Source organism: Eurosta solidaginis, chromosome 3, assembly GCF_040869045.1.
Source record: "Eurosta solidaginis isolate ZX-2024a chromosome 3, ASM4086904v1, whole genome shotgun sequence".
Classification (NCBI taxonomy): Eukaryota; Metazoa; Arthropoda; class Insecta; order Diptera; family Tephritidae; genus Eurosta; species Eurosta solidaginis.
The window spans coordinates 112,037,785-112,058,277 of record NC_090321.1 but is presented as its reverse complement, the minus strand read 5'-3'; the positions used below and the strand labels follow the sequence as shown (position 1 = coordinate 112,058,277).

The 20,493-nt window shown below is 37.0% G+C and overlaps 1 long non-coding RNA gene across 1 annotated transcript; it reads left to right on the top strand.

The window, feature by feature from the left end:
- The first annotated feature begins 346 nt into the window (after nucleotides 1-346).
- Nucleotides 347-4,615, top strand: LOC137246601 (uncharacterized). The gene is made up of 5 exons (XR_010951592.1): nucleotides 347-1,858; nucleotides 1,940-1,971; nucleotides 2,037-2,174; nucleotides 2,974-3,697; nucleotides 4,158-4,615. It is a non-coding gene; the product is annotated as an uncharacterized lncRNA (long non-coding RNA).
- Nucleotides 4,616-20,493: the final 15,878 nt, after the last annotated feature.

Below are 20,493 nucleotides of genomic sequence, written 5' to 3'. Positions count from 1 at the left end.
TATTTGTATGAGATATGCAAAATAAATGCATGATAATCGCATTCAAAAATGATTCAAAAATCTCAACCAAAATGCCTGAAATATGTTCACGAATATGATCAGAAAATGACTGTGAAAAGCATTCAAATATTACTCTAAAACAATTAAAGCCAATTTTACAATGATATCAGATATGCACAAAAAGCGTTTCGAAATACATATGAATCATAAATGATTATTCGAGAATAATCACATTTATGGTACATTTTTCTCCCGACGATACGTTAATTTTCGAACAGAAAATGCTTTTAAATTTGAACGTTTTTAATCATCTTGGGGTATGATATTTGAATATTTTTTGATCAAAATTTTCAAAAAATGCAAGCTGGGGTGTGTATATATGAAATATACTTATACCATTTAATTTATTTTTCAGATTTTACTCCGCTACCGGCTTTCCCGGATGCTTTGGCTATTGACTGCACACATTTAAAAATTAAGAAGCCGGAGGCCGACATTGAAAACTGTTATATAAATAGTAAAGGATTATTTTCAAAAAAACGTGCAGTTAATATGCGATTACATCCTACGTATACTCGCCGGCAACGCACGTTTTGGTGGAAGTACCCACGATGCTTTTATATGGGAAAATAGCCTTTGTAAAGATTTCTAGGAAAGGCAATACAGCCTAGGTGCAAATATGAGTTGGCTTATTGGTGATTCCGGATATCCGTTGCAGCCATGGCTTATAAAACCGTTTCGCGCTCCGATAACAACTGGCCAAACAAATTTTAATTTTGCGCATATAAGAGCTCGAAACTGGGCAGAGAGACTAAACGGCGTTCTAAAAAAAGTGTTGCGTGTTTGTCCCATGAGCGCGGAGTGTTGGTGAAGCCTGAGTTTGCAGGCGCAATCAAAGTGTCTAACTTTACACAATTTTCGACTGCAACATAGGGAAAATATGCCAGACACAGCAAATGCGAATGGAAATCCATCAGAAGTAGATTTTCTTGAGGAAGACCGCCCAAACGACAGCTTACTACAACAAGGTCGGACGTTTCGGGAGAGGATAGTTAGGCATTATTTCAATTAATCTTATACACTATTACACTATTATATCTCTATATATAAAAGAAAGTGGTGTTAGTTACACTATTTATAACTCAAGAACGGATGAACCGATTTGGCTCAAAATTGGTGGAGAGGTAGCGTAGAACCAGGAGACGGACTTAGGATAGGGTCTTGAGATCAAAACGTGGACTTGGTAACAGCGAAACTGACGTCACAACAGTAATTACGTCACGTGAGCTGCTGCCCAAATTTAAACAATTATTGGATAAGTGTCCTAAGTTTCCTTCCATTAGCAAAGAGTATATATTTGTTAAGAGGCGTCACTCGATACTTTGTTGTTGCCAAAGCAACCCTGTCATGTCGAATGTGATTCTCAAGGATGTTTTGTTCAGTTTTTGTTAACTGAATCCTATATATTTATGCGGTAAAGTGACTTTGCATAATTACGATTTTTGGAAAGAGAATTAATTAATTAATTTAATACAATCAATAAAATAAACACAAATACCCCACGAAGATGTGTAGAAGGCGTTTTTATAAATACATCTGACAAAAAAACCAACGACTACCTTGAGAAAACATCGAGTAATTTGCTTTGGCAACAACAAAAGTATCGAGTGACGCCTCTTAACAAATATATACTCTTTGCCATTAGCACATGTTTTCATGCTACCCGCCGAGAGTGTTTGCTTAATAACTGAAGTGCATATTGGCTATTCAACGCCATTGACTTTAATTGATACCAGCAGTAAGATAATGCGAAGGTGATGCGGTTGTATTAAAACCTACTTGCATGACTTCCTTACCGGTTAGTATAGATTTTTACAATATATATTTTTTTGCTGAGTAAAATGATTTGGCTTTATACTACTTTTTTTTTTACTTTTAGCTAATTCTGGATCAAACACCGTTAATTGATAAGTAAATTATAAACGGCATTTAAAACAAATATACATTTTATTTATATTTCAATTCACTCTATAAAGATTGGTTTTCCAGAATGTTGTTAAACTTATGGGTGGACGTGTGCACTTGATTATGTGCGGTGGATGGCAAAATGTGGTTTAAGACTGGTGATATTGGTGAAATGCATCCAGAGAATGTTCTTAAAATCATTGGTGAATGTGCGTATTCAATATTTTGCATTCTGTTAATTATTCCGATAAAAATTGTGTCATAGATTTATATTAATTAAATAATGGGATCGACTAAGTCCATAATTATCTCCAGATAGCCAACGCTAATGCAGGGGGATTTGCAGTTGTTGTTGTAGCAGTGATTTCCAGTAGTATTTGGCAGTTCTCCTGCCATATATATGATTTCTTCCTTGCATATCGCGTCTGCCACATCAAAGCCTATCAAAGTTCAAGCCTCTCCTACGCTTGATGTACACTATACAAAATATATATGTACATACATACCAAATAAAGAATGTGGGTATCTACATTGCAGATGATACTCAGGTATTGAACACGACGTTTTTGCATCTGTACTTTTCAAGATATGCTGTTTTCAATCAAGTCAGAATATACAGCTTTTGATATGATATTTTTATTTAATATTCGTTAAAGGTCAAACTTTGAGTCCTTATACGTGGAACTGTAGATACTGCTAACACTTAACGAAAATTTGTTACAAAACCTAATCAGAAGCCGTATCTACAACTTTATATGTCGTTTTTTTTTTCTTTAAAAGGAAAGTGGACAGCATATTGATCCGCTACATTTCGTAAAATACCACCATTAAGGTACTTGCCCGACCATCTCGGGGAAACCACATTAAACCGTCTACCCTCTATCCGAAAGGAACTTGGGGTGGCTTTATCCTGGCCTGCGAAATAAAGAGGATTCGTTGGCTTGTCGACTTTTATCTACCTCTGTATCTTTCTCCAAATAACATTAATTTACTTTCATTCCCTTCCAGACCGTAAAAAGGATTTGGTTAAACTGCAGGTCGGCGAATACCTTTCTCTGGGGAAATTTAGTCCGAATTGAAAACTTGTCCTCTTGGAGAGAATATCTGCTTTTACGGCGGTCTAAACAATTTACAGTGGCGTTGCTAGTTCCAAATCAGAAACATCTGGAAGAACTAGCGGAACGAAATGGTTTGCAGGGTAAATCATTTGAGTAACTATGCGCGTCAACAGCTCTGGAGAAGGCAGTTATTAAGGAAATTGACGAACATGTACGCGTGTAAGTGCAAAACCGACCATCTCGGGGAAACCACATTAAACCGTCTACCCTCTATCCGAAAGGAACTTGGGGTGGCTTTATCCTGGCCTGCGAAATAAATAGGATTCGTTGGCTTGTCGACTTGTATCTACCTCTGTATCTTTCTCCATATCCAAATAACATTAATTTACTTTCATTCCCTTCCAGACCGTAAAAAGGATTTGGTTAAACTGCAGGTCGGCGAATACCTTTCTCTGGGGAAATTTAGTCCGAATTGAAAACGTGTCCTCTTGTGGAGAATATCTGCTTTTACGGCGGTCTAAACAATTTACAGTGGCGTTGCTAGTTCCAAATCAGAAACATCTGGAAGAACTAGCGGAACGAAATGGTTTGCAGGGTAAATCATTTGAGTAACTATGCGCGTCAACAGCTCTGGAGAAGGCAGTTATTAAGGAAATTGACGAACATGTACGCGTGTAAGTGCAAAAAATGAAATAAAAAAACAACTTCCAAAAGAATTATGTTTATCGAATTTCCATGTTAAAGACCGGGTTGTTATTTATGGGAGAAAGATATCAACAGATTAGCGGTTTCATAAATTTAGATTTGTCAATCCTTTTTAGGGATGTATTTAAATACGACGCATACAAATTTAAGAGGTCACTTTAATTGCCTAAATAACTTAGCACATCTGACATACATACGTGGGCTGTTGGATTGTACTTTTTATATTAATTGTATATGAGAACCAACAACAAAGAATAAATGAGGGTTTTTAAAATCATAAAACATGCGAAGAATAGGCAACCTTATAAATTGCCTAATTTATTTTATAAAAATAACAAACCCGGTCTGGAAAACAATTTATTTGCAAATAGCGAGCACATCAGTAAAGATACGATTTTTACATCATGCTCCTTAACATTTACCATTCAGGCAAATAACAAAAGTTTGAAGTACCCGCAGCTATTACGCTCTGCAAAGAAGTTTGGTCACCGGATGTGGGTCTCGTTACGGCCGCTTTCAAATTGAGACGCAAGAAAATTCAAGATAAATATCAGCATGACATCAATCGCATGTACGCTTCAATAAAATTAATGTATTGATTTGATTTTGCGGGAGAAGTAAATTAAAAGCGTACATTTTTCCGCTGAGCATGCAGAGTTTTTCGAAAAGGAAATTAATTTCAATATTTTCCAAATTGTAGAAAAGAGGATACTGGCCATTGACTGGCTACGAATAATTGTACAATTTAGACTAGCAAGAACGAAATTAGTGACCAAGGTGAAAAAGGCAAACAAGTTGCATTAAATTATAAACAATAGACAAAAAATGAGATATAGATGATATTTTTTTTTTTGTAAATTATTATTATTAAATATAAAGGAAGTTGTAATGTGTTTTTAGGTGCGTTATCACGTTTATATTTGTATTGTGTAATGAGTTAGAGAAAAAAGAAAACGTTATCTATTTGAATGATGATTTATTTAATTATAATTAATATGTATGTACTACCACATGAACTACTTCGCGACTATTCAATATTCAATATTTCTTTATTTAATTAGTTTCATAAATGATTCAAGGTTCGATTCAAGCTCAAGGCCAGAACAATAATTTTTTTCTAATGATAATTATTGTTATTTTTTAATTTTTCTAAATTTGAAAAATTATATTTCGTTTTTGGAATAGTAAGTAGAAAATTTTCTAGACAACCTGCCATAGCTGCGCAGATAGATCCATTTCGAAGGGTGCTAAGCCTTCATCATCAGTACGCTTTAGGCATGCTGCGCTAACCATTTAGCTATAAAGCGGTGGTTTGTTTGACTGGCAAATTTGCTACTTCTATTCCTTTTTACCAACTATATTTATTCAGTGTTGCGCCATCTGGTGCAAATCACTGATAATGCTGGATTTTTGTTTATTGTCAATTACTTTGTTTGACATTCCCAAGTGCTCATGGTTTATTAACAATTGTTTTTTTTTTTTATCGGCCTATTGATAAATGATTCAAGGTTCGATTCGAGCACAAGGCCAGAACAATAATTTTTTTCTAATGATAATTATTGTTATTTTTTAATTTTGGCGGCCACCGTGGTGTGATGGTAGCGTGCTCCGCCTATCACACCGTATGCCCTGGGTTCAACTCCTGGGCAAAGCAACATCAAAAATTTTAGAAATAAGATTTTTCAATTAGAAGAAAATTTTTCTAAGCGGGGTCGCCCCTCGGCAGTGTCTGGCAAGCGCTCCGATTGTATTTCTGCCATGAAAAGCTCTCAGTGAAAACTCATCTGCCTTGCAGATGCCGTTCGGAGTCGGCATAAAACATGTAGGTCCCGTCCGGCCAATTTGTAGGGAAAAATCAAGAGGAGCACGACGCAAATTGGAAGAGAAGCTCGGCCTTAGATCTCTTCGGAGGTTATCGCGCCTTACATTTATTTATTTTTTTTTTTTTCATCAATTCCACCAGTTTCACCTTCTGGTTTTTTGCAATTTTTCCACTTCTGGGTTTTTTAGAAAACAAAAAATCCAATTCAATTTCAAACAAACGAACTTCACTCATTTTCTTTTTATAGTTTGATACTATCACGACCTTCGGTGCTAGTGATATGAATATCGCAAGAAATATCGAAAATGCATACTCACCACTCATACAGAAACACTACCTTGCGATAACCATAAATTAGGGTTGCATTTTGCGATATAATTCATATCGCAAGGATACAGAAACGGGCTACTGTTGTTGTTATTGTAGCGTCATAAAATCTCCCCAAAGGTTTGGGAGAGTACTGACATAATGGCCATATGAAGTGGTAAGACCAAAAATCTCAGTGAGTTGCGAACCAAAACCTTTTGCATATCATGCATGCCCTTTGCATAGTATGTAAAAAAGGTATATAAATTAAATATTTGCATTATTTACTTAAAGCAAAATTTACCCCATTTTAAGGTTCGCTCACATTTCGCTGCGCGGCATGTAGCGTCAGCGGCGCTTCACAGTTCGACATATTTTGGTAATTCACATTAAGCGGCATTCGAGCGTCACATTGCGGCAAAAGTTTGTGTTTATTTTTGTTTGGAAAATGGACGAAATAGTTTTTGAAGCTGTAATAATTTCATTTTTGTGCGAAGAGGAGGAAAGAAGAAAAAGGGTCGCGGCTATGGCTCGATATAATATAATGGCAATATATGAGGACACCCCGCCCGGTAATTAGGCCTATCGACAGCCACATTTAGCAGCAGGGAAGTAAAAAACCTAACTGGAAGAAAGCGGTGAGCGTAGATTGATGTCCCCTGGTTCCCTAAATTGGCACCAGAAAACTTAACTCAAATTACACTGGTTTGCAGCCAAAATGCACCAGAGACGCCATTATGAAATTCCTATGTAAAATCACCCCTGATTTCGAAAATCAAGGTTATTTTTAATTCTATGATAACGTTTTTGAGATATTTACGAATAACGGTTTTTTCAAAAAAAAAAAAAAAAAAAAAAAAAATTGGCTCCACTTAATCATATATATATATCTCAAGAACGAATTGAGTAATTCCAAAACGGTTTAAAGCTTTTAAAAGGTAATGAAATTTTCGTTTCTTCTTACTGTGCATACAACACTTTTTGCTATGCCCTGTAGATTCAAAGATAACGAACAATCATTACGGATTTTTTCCATTTTTTTTGTAAAAATATAAAAAAAATTGTATTTTGCGAGGAAGGATCTCGAAAACTTTTTATTTTTTGCAGATTGGTTTTTTCCCTCTAAGCTCTATTTTAATTTAAAAAAAAATAAGCTTTCATTCAACAAAATCGATGGACTAATACAAAAGTTATAATCATTCATGTAAATATTCCCATTTAATACTTAAGTACCCTACTGGTACATATGTGTGAGTATTCGTATATCAGTTAGTTAGTTTTTGCAGATTTTCTAGTTTTATTTAAGTACCCTACTGGTACATATGTGTTAGTATTCGTTCAGTTAGTTAGCGAATATTAACACATATGTACCAGTAGGGTACTTAAGTATTAAATGGATATATTTACTTGAATGCTTATAACGTTTGTATTAGTTCATCGATTTTGTTGAATGGAAGCTTTTTTTTTTTTTTTTGTAATAAAACAGAGCTTAGAGAGAAAAAAAACAAATCTGCAAAAAAATAAAACGTTTTCGAGATCCTTCCTCGCAAAGTACAAATTTTTGTATATTTTCACAAAAAAATGGAAAAAGTCCGTAATGATTGTTCGTTATCTTTGAATCTGCAGGGCCTAGCAAAAAGTGTTGTATGCACAGTTTATAGAAAATTTTATTACCTTTTAACAGCTTCAAATTGTTTTGGAATTTCTCACTTCGCTCTTGAGATATATATGATTAAGTGGACCCATTTTTTTTTTTTTGGAAAAAATCGTTATTCGTAAATATCTCAAAAACGTTACCATAAAATTAAAAATAACCTTGATTTTCGAAATCAGGGGGTGATTTTACATAGGAATTTCATAATGGCGTCTCTGGTGCAGAAAAAGATTGGAATTTGTGATCCAGTGTTATTTACAACATTTGTATGTAGTTAGTAAAATAGGATATCCAACATTTTTATACCTTTCATGAAAATGAAATGCTATATTAACTTTGTTCCGATGTTTGTAACGTTGAGAAATATAGAAGATAGACTCACCATTAAGTATACCGAATTGATCAGGGCGACAAACTGAGTTGATATAACCATGTCCGTCTGTCGTCCGTCCGTCCGTCTGTCTGTTTGAGCGCAAACTAGTCCCTCAAATTTTGAGATATCTCAATGAAATTCGGCACAAGGATGTATTTTTGTATTATATTAGACATTTGTCGGATCCGGTAGGATAGGACCACTATAACATATAACTCCCATACAACCGATCGTTCCCTTAATTTAGAAAGTATAAACGTGAAACTCGGTGATATATATTTTAATATATCATAGAAGATTTTCTAAAAAAATCACTTTGAGCGGAGCTATATACAGTATATATCCCATACAACCGATCGTTCAGGTAGGAAGATTTTTGGCAATTTCTACCTTAATTTTCAATATAAACCGTTACACTTGGTGATATTTATTTTAATATATCATAGAAGATTTCATGAAAAAATCATTTCGATCGGAGCTATATATAATATATATCCCACACAACCGATCGTTAAGATAGAAAGATTTTTAGCCATTGCTCCCTTAATTTCCAATATAAAAACGTTAAACTTGGTGATATTTATTCTAATATATCATGGAAGATTTCCTGAAAAAATCTCTTTGATCGGAGCTATACGTATATTAGGGCGGGTCGATTTAAAAATCGCTCATTGCTCTGTGAAAAGCGTATTCTAGGGATCAAAATAAGAAACTTTGCCGGAGGAACCATACCTCTAAAACGAATTCTGATGTCCCCCCCCCCCCCTTTGGGTCGAACTTTTGGGTAGGGGCAATTTCAATTCTACCTGCTGTGTCTTGTGGTTGCTTAAAAAAAACAACACGAGCAATTTTACGATCTGCAATTGTGTCACAGTGATACCTTCATTTTATAAAACGGTTGAATAAAAACCCACACAACTATGTTTACGACATGCAAATGCAACACAGTGATGCCTTGGTTTTAAAAGGGGTTGTAAAAACGCTAATTTCTAATAATTTTTTTTATTTCTTTCTGGTGGCCACCGTGGTGTGATGGTAGCGTGCTCCGCCTACCACACCGTATGCCCTGGGTTCACACCTCGGGCAAAGCAACATCATAATTTTAGAAATAAGGTTTTTCAATTAGAAGAAAATTTTTCTAAGCGGGGTCGCCCCTCGGCAGTGTTTGGCAAGCGCTCCGGGTGTATTTCTGCCATGAAAAGTTCTCAGTGAAAACTCATCTGCCTTGCAGATGCCGTTCGGAGTCGGCATAAAACATGTAGGTCCCGTCCGGCCGATTTGTAGGGAAAATCAATAGGAGCACGACGCAAATTGGAAGAGAAGCTCGGCCTTAGATCTCTTCGGAGGTTATCGCGCCTTACATTTATTTTTCTATTTATGTTCTGACTAAATAAATTTTTAAAGAGAAAAATAAACTCCAAAAAGAAAAAACATAGGCATTTCAAAGTGGGATTTTTCAAAATTTGCCCCTACGACCCAAAGGGGGGGGGGGGGGGGGGGCATCAGAATTCGTTTTAGAGGTTCATTCAGCACAGTTTCTTATTTTGATCCCTAAAATATGATTTTCACAGAGCAATGGGCGATTTTTTTGCATCCCCACAAATCGACCCGGCCTAATATATATAGTATATACCTATCCCATACAACCGTTCGTTCAGATAGAAAGATTTTTGGCCATTTCTCCCTTAGTTTCCAATATAAAAACGTGAAAATTGGTGATATATATTCTAATATATCATAGAAGATTTCCAGTAAAAATCATTTCGATCGGAGCTATATATAATATATATCCCATACAACCGATCGTTCAGATAACGGGGTCTTTTGCCATTTTTTATATTTATCTTAAAATCGTTTAGGTATGTACATCTGTTTACTATATATTTCTTATCTTATACAGCGCATTATTTGGAGATTACGAATGGGATAAGATTATTGTTCAGCCCCATTCATGAAAGGTATGAAGTCTTCGTCACAGCCGAAGACAGTCCCGTCCTCACTTGTTTTATAATTATATATGTGCATCCATTGCACTTTTTTTACTTTAATATATGTATACATCTAATATGTATCGCTTTAAACTATAAGTCTTTCAGTTTCATGTTTAATGGATTGAATTTGCGATTTTAATTGTGATCCACCACTTTCGCACAAAAGTGGTGATTGTACTTGAATCGATGGGTTCTGTATCAGTAACCATAACAAGAATATCGAAAAGACCACGATTGCGCCTTTGATGTCTTCAGTTGCTCTTTGCCCAATTGATTATAATTTAATACCTCTTGCAAAAAATTGCAACAAATTGCTCCAATTTCTTTGGATATTTCAGCCCAAATATTATTTTTTCTCATTTTCTTATTTGCTCAAATACATTTTGCCGCGCGGGTTAATGCAGCCAAGTAATTCACACCTAGCGACAGCAGAACTGCGCGACACTTCCCTATGCGGCTTTTTTGCCTAGTTGATCAAATTTGATACGCTGTACTAGGTCGCGCAGTGCTGCTGATGCTAGGTGTGAATTACTTGGCTGCATTACCCCGCACAACCATACATTCAAAGACTATTTTGCAGTGAAGTGCAGTGCTGCGTAGTCCAGCCTAATGTGGCCTTACCTTTATCCACTTTCAACATTTTGTTTTATATAGGTTTGTTCTTTATCTACCACGGGAGGCAGGGCCGTAGAGAGAAAATCCGGGCCCGGGACTAAACAATTTACGGGCCCCCTATAAAAAATCCACTAATACATTTGATTAACTCGAATTTGACGTCTCATTCATGAATCATTATTGATGGATTACATCAAAAAAATGTTTGCCACATCAACTAAATGATTTTTAGACTAAGAGCTGACAATAAAATTAAAACAGAATATTTACTGTTTACACTATTTTATTGTAACGTAGAAATAAAATTCTCTTTTAACAGCCACATATTGTTTCAAATAATCTTTTCTAGTAATTTGGTAACATTTAAATACATTTCTGATAAATTTAATGATGATTGTAATATTAATATTTATGCGACCTTTGCTTGAAATTATATTTATTGACTTTTGGCTGGCTCTAGGTCATTAGGAATAAAAACACACGTATGTTAAGTTTTTCCCCAATATATTTCGGTTGCACATCGGTAACCGTTCTCAAGGGTAACTGCAATAATATTATATACAAATTTAACTTAAAAAATACATACAAAATTTTCGTAAACATAAATAATTATAAACATTTACATACATTCATTTACACGTCTGGCTACTTTGACGTGGAGCTTAATACTGTCCGTTTGTTTGTCAACAAGTGTCTGCAGATGTATGCAATGTTATCAGTGTCCGTTTTGTAATTCATTCTTATGTTCCGCGGAGTGTTTATTATATGTAAAATTTCCAATGTTAGGCGTTTGGTGTAGCATTGTTCTTGTGCTAAAATTGATGCTCTTTCGAAGTTTGGAGAATGGCCGGTAGATGCACAGTGGGCCATTAGTGCTGTTTTCGCGATGCTTGAATCCTGACATTGTTTGAAGTCCGATTTGTGTTGTGATACTCTAGTTTTTAATTTCGACTTTGTTGTTCCTACGTATACATTGTTACAGGGGATTTTGTAAATTAGATTGCTTCTTTCCGTTGGAGGTATTTTGGATTTTGTATTGTTAAATATCTTGTTTAAAGTGTTTGTGGGTTTGTGTGCTATTTTTATATTTTCTTTGTTGTAAATATTTGATCTTGTCAGCCGTTCTGATAGATGAGGTACATATGTGACTGATTTATAAATTTTCGGGGTCTCGTCTTTTTGCAGATTTCTCGTAGTTTTTGCTCTCTTTATTAACTTTTTATAATATTTTCTGGAAAGTCATTTTGTCTCAATAAGCACAATATCTCATTCTCTATTTACCTGTGGTAAATTTGGTCCGATATGTTCAACATGCGTCGTATACAGCCCAATGCTGTATTCATTATCATCGTTTTAGGGTGTTTCGAGTGAAAATTGATGACTCGTCCGGACGCTGTTGCTTTCTTATACCACCGCAGTTTTAATTTATTTCCTCGTCTGCTTACAATAGAATCAAGGTAAGGTAGTTTTCCCTCTTCTTCTAATTCTATTGTAAATTTTATGTGCCTGTTAAACGAATTCAGCGCATTTAGTGTACTATGTATCTCATCTTCGTGTATAATTGCAAAAATGTCATCGACGTATTTACTTATTAATCTGGGCTTCTGAAGAAGAAAGTAGATATTTTAAATTCAAGGACACGGTATACGTCCAATTGAAGGGAATGCCGATGGGATCCCCTGCTTCTCCAGTTATTGCAGATATTATAATGAAGGACGAACAAGACGATGGAGAAACTAGGTCAGAAATGTGTTTCAAGCGAATTATATCGCATTCTAAGCTTTGAGAAATGTTCAACTTATATTTTTCGACAAATTTTACTGCACTCGCCCGTACCGTAGCTTCATCCATGTCTTAAAATTGCCACAAAAAGGAAAACGTCTCGTTCAAATTTCTCACAGCTGGAAATCGTTCAGTAATGCCAGTGAGTACCGAATCGACGATCACCAAAAATGTATTGTTTTTAAAATCAGACTCTGGATCATCCGTAATCATCTCATTTCCATTATCTTCAAAACGTCTTTTGGGTTTTCTCTATCGAATATCCGGAAACTTTGGCGAAATGTTCAATTGAATAGCAACTGTTTTGAATTCGTTTAAAATTGTTTCAAAACAGCTAATAAGGCATCTAGATGTCGGACCTCAACATCTATGGCAGCGTCTCTAGCTTGGAGGACCACGTTTCTTTCCTTAATGGTAGTCAGTATTTTGAACCAAATTGAGGACATCAAGATCGCCGTATGCTTGCATAGTCAAATTTGGGTTTTGGCTGAAAGACTATGAAGAAAGCTCGGTACATTTTTGTTGAGGATGTCCCATCCTTTTGGAGTGCTGCTGAAAATATTAAAACATTTTTTACAACTCCGAAGAAAGTAATTGCAGCCGTACAACATTCTGCAGCATCAACACCACATAAATTGAGACTGTGGGTTGCACAAGGCGAGTAATCCGCATTCGAGTTTTTGTAGGGAATGTGACGTAGTGCTCCGTTGTAAGCTCCTTTCATATTGGCGCCGTTATCGTACCCTTGCGCACGACAACCTTTTAATGGAATTTCATGTTTACCTAGAATATGGCAAATTAGATCAGCGATTTTCTGAACAGTTTTTTGGTTACAATTCACGAAAGCCAAAAACCGTTCTTGAATTGTAAAATTTGTTGCTTTCGAATTGAAATGGAGTTAGCGGAAAATGAACGTAGTCAACGTGGCATAGCATCAACGATAATAGCAAAATACTTGGCTTTCTTGCCTTGATCTAATATAGTTTCCCTCACGTGCTTTGCACAAATTTCTATAAACTCGTTCTGGATGTCTGGGGAAAGATATTGAACTTGTAAACGTTTGTGCTGCTGTTGTGAAATCCTAACTTTCTCAAATGATCTCTAAGTATCGGATCATAATGGCTTATGAGATCTTAGACTCCCAAAAAATGTCCATCGTTTCGTTCACCAAAATGTATACCTTCTCCTTGAAAGCTAGACCTCTTTCACCCAAAAATAAAATAGTGTCCAAAATTCTATATAAAATTTCTTTCCACTTTTGTGTTTCAGTGATTAGCTATTCATTGATAAATGTATCAATTGTAGCCTCCTTTTGAATTAGATTTTGTAAAGATCGCCATTGAATATATATAACATTTAATGTGATCTTGAGTATTTTCGTGTTATGGCTGTTTATCGTATAGCTTCTTCCATACCTTTTTTAATATCTACTCTGATAGCCAAACGGCTATCAAGGCCTCGAGCTCAACTACAGTGCGATCGAGGGTGGTCGGGGAGTGCCTAACCTCGCTTGCGATTTCATCGAATTATTTTATAATTAAGAGTATCTGGGTCCCGGGCCATAGTGATATCCCGAGTAACTATCAAGCGGATCTATTAGCCCGCATCGGTACAACTAAACCGGATGAAGATGACTGTAGGGATTTCGGGGGTCCGCTGGACACCTGTGGATTGCTCCTTCATAGCTGGGTCTCGAGTCAGCTCAGCAAACGATGGGCGGACACCACGTCCTGCAGGGTAGCAATATCTTTCTAGCCGACAGTGGATGGCAGGAGGTCTGCTGAAATGGTAATTGAGGTTTTGACAGGGCACTGTCCCATTGATTTCCATGCGGTTCGTTTCAATATACTGGAAACTCCATCCTGCTGCAGCTGTATGGATGATGGTGTGGTGGAAGCACCAAATCACTGTGTGCTTGATTGCCCAGCTTTTGCCAGAACTAGGCGAAAGTACTTCGGTCGCGATGGAGATTTGTCCAAAGTTGAGATCGGTATCATTCGGAGCTTTATCGTTGCTACCCAACGATTCTCTAAGCAGCTAGAGCTAAGTCGCCGTTATTTTTGGTGTATGTGGTATCACATCGGCCTTTCTTGTTGTCCAAGTGAGCTTTCCTTATCAGGGCAGCTAGACCTAACCTAACCTAACCATACCAGGAATTTTGAATATCCTCACAACAAATTTTAGGTCCATTTAAAGTATTAGTGCTTTATAAACGACATGGTAGGCAATAAAAAGCATTGCTACTGGCACTCCACACTAACCAGTCACGCTCCACTTTCTCTCCATTTGGCAAGATTCTGTTTAACAACCAGGTAGGAATTGCCTCGTCCTGACCATCACGTTGAAAAATAACAGGGCATTTTTGATGACCTCAACGAATTATTTCGTTCACTTCTTCAGATCGCAAAAACTCATTATTCGCGGTACCCATATCGAAGTCGTTTAAATAATCTGAACTTTGATACAGAGTTGGTGGTATTGTTGGAAGACTTTTTGAAGATGAACCTTCATCAGTGTCACCACGAAAACTTTACGATTTCGGATTCATGTAAACATACATTTTTTTTGATGTTTTTATTGTCTCCTCAGGCCCAAGCAAAAATTCATTATCAATATTCGTTGATTTTGAAATTCGGCTGAAAATTTGCACATGAAACAACTAAAGACTCTCCTGAATTAAAAAAATGTCTTAGTACCTGTAAATCGCGGGACCCCTGAGAAACCTCGGCCCCGGGGGAATCCCCCATTCCCCCTCCCTCTCGTCGGGCGTGCCGGGAGGTAACCTAAACAATCCAGAAATTGTTCTTTTGTATAGTAAATGTGCTACAAAAAACATCGGTACTGGCCTCGGGTTAGCTAAAGAGCAGATCAAATGAATCAATGAATGAAGGAAAAAATTCATTCGATAGTTAAAACCATTCATTAACTAACTATCGATAGTTGAATTCATTCGATAGTTCCTAACACTACTGAAAACGGTGAGTATACCGGCCGCTTTTTAGCGGTCGTAACATAGCGCCGCCGCTTTTGGAGGAAATCAAGTCTTTACTCTTTTGAAATACTTACATTGTATAAAATCTTTACCTTCTCCCTGTATCAATTTATTAACTTAGCGTTTGCATAAAATATGCATATTTAGAAAAACTTACATACCTACCTACTTATATACTTACCGCTCTCCTTAAATAATAACTACGGGGTTAGGATTTTGCCAGCTTGGTAGACTGTAACAAGCTGTAGTTCAGTTTAGTTCCGATTTGAACTTGCCCCACGCCATTCGCTCTAAATTAATCTTAAAATTCTTATTGAAATCACGGGTGCTAAAAGGAAAATATTTATAAGTAAAGCAAAAAGTTATACTGATATCTATTATATCTAAACACGGCCTAAATCTCTTCGGAGACATATCACTCCTTGTGTTTATTTTATTTTAAAGAAGATATTATTTATTTCGTTTCCTTAGAGCTTTGTATACTAAAATGCTGGCACAGACGACTTTATCCGTCCCTGACAAAGCACGTCAGCAATAAGTGATGCTTATTGAAAAGCCCAATGCAAACCAAGTGTTTATCACGCCTCAGGCTTCCACCGGAGTATGTCAGCATCAGCTATCTCTGAACCCATCACTTGCTGTTTTGTACGATTTAAGATATGCCGGCTTATAGGCAGTTTGTGTTCGAGCTATTAAAAATTTAATTTGGGGAAGATGGTGAATGTTCTTAAAGATTGTCCGTAAGATGAAAATCTGGCCGAATGAGTTCATTTACGGGTTCAGCCTATGATATAAGCTAGGGGCTTAAAGATAAGGCTTATGTTTTGAAAGAGTCATCACGTAAAGAGTCATAAGAGTATTTACAGTCACGTTATTGCTTTTAAATATTGTTTAATGTCGAAATAGTAATGGACTTCATCTATTTGGAAACCACTATTTCCAATAAGCTCGACTTTGAACTAAGTAGGCAAACGAAACGAAGCCATACAATTAACTTATCCTAACCACCCTGGCATCATAAGGTAAAAGGTCTAAAGGAAACGCCATTAACACGCAGAAAAATTGCGGATTGAATCAAAAACCCCACCACAGCACAGTACTCGTAGCGCTAGACATTTCAAAAGCTTTTTATACCGTCAACCACGGAATGTTACTGCAGGACTTGGAAGGGTCCTCCCTTCCTCCAAGTCTACAAAGGTGGACCGCAAATTATCTGCCTCGTCGGCAAGCATCTATCCAATTCAGGAACGTAACATCTATAACCATAAGAATTAAACAAGGGGTTACATAGGGTGATATCATATCCCCGCTTTGTTTAACTTCCACATATCGAAGCTACTTTCGCCACCAGAAGGAGTCACCATTGTATGTTTCGCCGATGACTGCACAATAATGGCCACAGGTCGAGGCCTACACATCGATTAGCTATGTAATAAAATAAAAAGCTATCTGCCTAATCTCTCCAGTTTTTTTTTGCCTCGCGAAACCTGACATTGTCACCGACCAAATCATCGGCGACCTTATTTACAACATGGACATGGCAAAAGTCGACCATATTGGACATCCACGTCGATGACATTACTCTAGGGCTGTCTTACACTCAAAACTACTGGGTGTGGCGAACGTACAGGTTCTACATTTTGGCGAGCATGCAACCGCAATTGTACCTAAAATCCAGAGAGTTATAAAATTCTGAAATCTCTTGCCGGCAGCACTTGGGTTAAAGACAAATAAGCGCTCATTACCACTTTCAAAGAAATTGGCAGGCGATTGCATGCTACGCGTTCCTGATATGGTCGCCAAGCCTAAAAGTTGCTCACTGAAAGAAAATACAGACCTGCCAAAACACCGCTCCCAGAACCGCTTCTTATATCCCCAGAACACCGTCAACACATTGCGGCTAGAATACTCACCATTAGGGTGAGAAATGAAATGCGGAACAAACAGTTTCTGTTGAATACCCAGATAGCTGGGCATCCCAACAGACATTTGATTGAAGAGGCCAAACCTCCCAGTTGCTTGAGGAGTCATCTCCACAAGCATTATGAAGAAATACGGCATCTGAGAACACAACCCTATAAAGAAAAAAAAACACAAATAGTCCTCGGTGATATCCACAAAAAGGCGTCGGACTTCTATGCCAGGAATCGCTCGGCGAACACAGTTCTTAAAGGAAAATGCCCAGAACTCTCCCTAGGGAGACGCGCGTCACTCAAGCTCAACTTCGATTTGGATACTGTAACAGGTTTAACTCTTACCCAATCAACCCCGACATACATAGTCTATGTCCTGCTTGCAATGTATCCCCACATGATACCAACCAACTCTTTAAATGTATGTGGAACCCGGCAGCTGCGTCATAAGTCATTTGTGTGTAGTTCCATATGAGGCCCATGGGCGCCCGTAAGTGACCTAGAAGAATACCCACTAATGGGTTAATAGAGAGGCGATTCAGAAGTATGACCTATTGTGATCTCTTTCCGTCCAGCCAGATTTGCCTAGACACCTTTGATGTTCGTTCCAATGCCCATCTCGCGTATGCTTGTTCCCTGAACTGAGATCGCAGCCAGTGCTCGCAACTACTCAGGGGAGGATTCACCCAGCCAGCAGCGGTGATTGTTTGCAAGCTGGTGTCTTCACTTGGTAGCTCATCCGCAGCGCAGATACGGTGGATTGGAGTCTCATCCGGTGTTTCACATCAGTTGATGATCAAACTTGCTTCCTGCAAGATAAAATCGGCTGGCTTGTTTATTATTACGTCCCCAAAATTAGTTAATCGGCGCAGTAAGCCTTGGTTTAATACTAGTATTAAAAATTTAATAGATGTGGGCAATAAGGCCTATTTTCGGTCGAAGAGGTATCGTAGTTTAGAAACACTTACACAACTTAAATCGGCTCGAATCACCGTAACCAAAGCAATTAATAGTGCCAAAACTCTGTTTTATAAGGCTAAGTTTAGCAAGCAATGTATTCGCGTCAAACGTGGAATAAGATAAGGGAAATTGGCTTGGGAAAACCCAGAGAAAGAGCACCTGTTTTTGCTGACTTAGACGAAATGAACAAAAATTTTACATGTTTACCTGTATCAGACACTCGTATCAGAAGCTATTGTGATCGTGTAAATATTCATGTCAGTCCTTTAGAATTTGTGTGTGTTGACGAATGTGATATTGTACAAGCCATCCTTTCGGTCAAGTCTAACGCCATTGGCTTTGATGAAATCTGTGCGAAGTTTTTAAAACTAACACTGCCTAAGATTCTGCCATATGCAACCTACTTAGTGAACTCTATACTAACAAAATCTGTTTTCTCGATGTGCTGGAAAATTGCCAAGATTATTCCTGCACTCAAGAAAAATAATGAGTACAGACCCATTGCTATCTTACCTTTTCTCTCTAAAGTTGTCGAGCGTATTTTGCATAGGCAAATAATGTCATTTGTGCATGATGACACACTCATTACTGACCGCCAGTCCGGTTTCAGACCGAAACGACGCTACTACGGCGCTACTAGATGTAATCGAAAGCATCCGGATGGCAGTTGATGGTAATAATTTAGCTTTCCTAACTCTTCTCGACCATTCTAAGGCATTTGACTCAGTCGATCATGAGCTTCTATGTCGCAAGCTAAAAAATTTATTTAGCTTCTTATGTCATGTCATTAACTTGATCAGGTCTTACCTTGTTGGCAGATCTCGGGCCGTGTCCGCTGGTGGCAAAGGTCTAACTTTGTAACTGTACTCAGGGGTGCTCCGCAAGGCTCTATCTTGGGCCCTCTGCTATTTGTGTTGTATGTTAACGACTTAAAACCTTAAGGCATTGTAGTGTCCATATTTATGCTGATGATATTCAATTATATGTGTGCTGTCCAATTGACCGTGTTAGTATGTGTATTAACGACCTCAACTCTGATCTGACGCAAATAAGTACATGGGCATCTGTGAACTGTTTATCAATAAATCCTGACAAAGCTAAGTATTTTGTTATTCGCAGAAAAGCCTTCGATACACTAGACTTAGATAAAGTATTGTTGGGCGGAGCAGTTATTGGATATGTTGTTACAGCGAAAAATCTTGGTTTAGTATTTAAACTGATATGGAATTACCACATCATTAGTACAGTTGGTAAAGTGTAAGGAATGCTTCGTACACTGTGGCTAGCTCAGTATTTCACTCCTTTACACATTCGACTTCTTCTTGCAAAAACGTACTTAATACCTACGCTACTGTATGGCTGTGAGATTAATGTTAATTGGGACTCTGTATGTAAAAACAAGCTTAATGTTGTTTATAACAACATTGCCAGATATGTATTTGGGCTAAAAAGACTTGACCATGTGTCTGCGTTTGCTGAAAAGTTGCTAAATATTTCTTTCGATAATTTGTTAAAAGTCCGAACACTGTTGCTTAACACAAAGTTATTTATACAAAGGAACCTAACTAAAAGACTTCTCTCTAGTACACTGCAATTTAAAAATAAAGTGACTAGTTTCTCGTTAAGCATCACAGCTCTCCTAGCTATATATACTTTTCTCGAACCTGCCACGACTTATGTAATCGTGTTCTCATATTGTTGTTATTATTATTATTAAATACTGTACTCTACTCTCCCTTGTACTCCCTCTTCCCATTGTTACATTCATCTGTTTCTCTTTCCCTTCTCTTTCCTTGCTAATACTATATTAGCTACTTATAAATCTAAGAAAACGTATTTCTGTTATAAGCGACTGACACTGTAAAATAACTGTTTGTTAAATTGTTGTGCCAGGATAACCATATTAATAAATTACAAATTACAAATTCGAAACTACATCTTTTTCAATAACTCTATACGGTCCATCATATCTTGTAAGGAGCGTTTGTTTAAAACTCGAACAAAAACAAATTTACAATCTGTTAAATCTTTTGGAACAAAAATATCTGTAGATTTTTTATGATGTTGAAGATTTTTATTAACATTGTTGAAATGCTCACGTAAACTACTTAAAACTTCTGATGAAGTTGTATTTTTAGAAGTTGAGACAACAAGTTCATCAGTCCTTAAATTTTGTCCAAAAACGCTTTCTGCTGGAGTAGCAGAAATACCTTCTTTAAAAGTTGATCGTAAACTTAAAGTATTATGGTAACTCTAGCCCAATGAAGACTGAAGTTGCCTATGAAAACGTTCTACCATTCCATTAGCTTGAGGATGGTAGGAAGACATTGTTATTTGATGGCTTCCAAGAAGTTTAG